This window comes from Euprymna scolopes, chromosome 2 (genome assembly GCF_053919585.1).
Source record: "Euprymna scolopes isolate OS-2025 chromosome 2, ASM5391958v1, whole genome shotgun sequence".
Lineage (NCBI taxonomy): Eukaryota > Metazoa > Mollusca > Cephalopoda > Sepiida > Sepiolidae > Euprymna > Euprymna scolopes.
In genome coordinates this window covers 188,910,006-188,912,626 of record NC_136483.1, presented here as the reverse complement: position 1 = coordinate 188,912,626, position 2,621 = coordinate 188,910,006, and the positions used below count along the sequence as shown (strand labels likewise).

The 2,621-nt window shown below is 36.7% G+C and overlaps 1 pseudogene; it reads left to right on the top strand.

The window, feature by feature from the left end:
- Positions 1-301: 301 nt before the first annotated feature.
- On the top strand, positions 302-437 carry LOC145242503 (U2 spliceosomal RNA; annotated as a pseudogene).
- The last annotated feature ends 2,184 nt before the right edge of the window (positions 438-2,621 follow it).

The following is a 2,621-nucleotide window of genomic DNA, read 5'->3' as shown; positions in this document are numbered from 1 at the left end:
ATTTCCCCTTCACTCCTCACTTTAAAAATCGGCCTTGTGCCTAATTTGCTCAGTGGGGGAGCAAATAAATACCTCAAAGTGTAGTATCTGTCCCGGCAGATACTGCAAGCAAAGACCATATGTGGGGGCGACCCCACATATAAGACCTTGGTCAATGTAGGGGAAACCCTTCATACCAATTGTCAATATCCACCTCCCCTACTCCCAGGGGAGCTGGTCCCCATTTCCCCTTCACTCCTCACATTAAAAATCGGCCTTGTGCCTAATTTGCTCGGTGGGGGGGGGCGGAGCAAATAAATACTGCTTTTCTTGGCCTTTTGGCCAAGATCAAAGTGTAGTATCTGTTCTTACTACATGCTGTACTTATGTTTGTAACTTTGTGACATAAAGGGGGGATCACGTTTCTATATTAATTTAATGTAAAATGATTACCCACTTTACAACCAGTCAGTCTCAAAGCCATTCAAGTCATTCTCCAGATCATTCAAGTAGTTTTTGAAGGATTCCAGTTATTTTTTAAGCATTCAAGTCATACTTAAGGTCATTCAATTCATCCTTAAGTTCATTAACGTAATTCTAAGTCATTTACTTTTTATTTATTTAAGTCATTTCAGCCCATTTCTCGATCATTTTAGTTTATATTTAAGAATTTCATGTCAATCCTACATTCACGCATTCATTCATTACATGGGAGCACGCGACTAATGGCTATCAGCCTTGTTCAGACACAAATCACTTCCGTGATGTTCGTTTTAAAGATTCCAAATATCACTCCAAAATTGTGTGCTTTCTTTTGAATTTCGTATTTCGCTTAAACAATGACTTTTTATGTTTTTTGTAAAACGTCTTCTGGTCCAAAGCAAACAACCTATTCTGCCTAAACTGTTCAATGCTCTCTTCGTATCTCTTCACCTTTGCACGTTTTGCTACCGTTAATTGAATTATGTTACCTAGAGATATTTTTATTCCGTTTCTTTCTGCTCTATATTTATCATTCTGTTGTTTGACTTCTGGCGTTTTCTTTGCAATCGATCGTCCTTTCAACTCTATTTTTAGCAACCTCACATCCTATCAATTCTTCTTCTCTTCTTCTTCTTCTTCTTCTTCTTCTTCCTCTCCCTCTTCTTCTTTTTATTATTATGATTCTTGTTATTTTTCTTCTTTTAAAAGGGCCATTCTATTACAGTCTCACGAAAGCCGACAGCAACAAACACGTTGCTTGATAAATTAATGGCTTCGAAAAAGATGATTTTTATATATAATTTTAATGTTTTTTTGGCTTCCCTTTTTGAACAAATTATTCTCAAATTATCGGATTCTATGTCCGCCTTCTTCCTCTTAGCAATGTGAATCCCGGACCGTTAGGAAATCATTAAACTTAACAAAAGAAGTAAGAACGCTGAAAATAATGTATACATAATTAAAGCCAAGACCCCTCAACCCACAACGGGGTAATTTCTTTTGATTTCTGAGCCAGCTTCTGGTAAAATAGCAGGCAATTTCGGGTCAAAGGTGAAGGCGTTCTCCTCTTTTCAGGAAACAAGAAAAGCCGTGGAGAAACACATGTGATTCAATGGGCGTAGGTTAATAGTAAATTGCGGCAAAGATCAGCGGTTAACTAAAAAACATGAATTGAAATGCGAACACGGTTACGGATCAGCGCGTTTAATTTTCCGAAAACAGCGTCTGTGGATCAGAGCGGGAATGTGGTTTTTAAACAAATACACGCTTGATGGATTTAAATAAAAGTTGGAATGTAAATAAAAGAAAAACGAAACAGGAAAGTTGATTCATATGAAGTTCTTTAATAGCAAGTGGCATATGTAAGTGTATTGATATTTTTTTTCTGTTATACGTCCCAAAACAGGGTTATGGTCACTTACAGGTAAAGGGCTAATATTTGAGATCACGTCTACAGAGACACTGTGTATAGAATGAAACAGCGAATTTTCTGTTCACATTACATTTAATTTTTTACATATATGTACAGTAAGGAAAGCAAGAGTCGGAAGGAAATTTAAAAGTCTAGCAATTCGAGGGAAACAGAGTTTAGAAGAAGGCCTTCCAGCATCTAATTATTTACAGTGAAGGCGTGAAATTTTGTTGCTTGTCGGATAAGTCGGACGTTATTACGGCAAGGGGACACAAGTGCTACATGTTCGTCAGATCACATCGAATTAAAATACTTGTAAAAAAGGCACAGGGTGTAACATTGTGACGAGGGGACAACATTTGAAGCTTGTTTGATAGTGCCAGATCCATTAGGTTGCAGATTCGTTTTTGACTAGAGGCAGGGGGCAACATGTCAAACGATGGACAAAAAAGAAGTCTGAGGAGATGACAAATGACGTCACGTTTTTTAAGTGAGAGAAACAAAATGTTTGCAAATCAGTCTACCTGTGGAAGCCAATCGTGAAACATTGAATAATGCAAGTCTTCTACAAGTCTCGCGAGATTAATTAATAATGTATTAAAATTCGTAATCTAAGTGCAAATTGTAACTTTAATGTATCTGTCCGTGTGCGCCAGTTATTTCATTAATTTAAGAACTGAATAATTTTCTTGAAAAATATTAGTCTTGATTTTCTTATAAAATCTTCAAAAACACTTTATGAACGTTT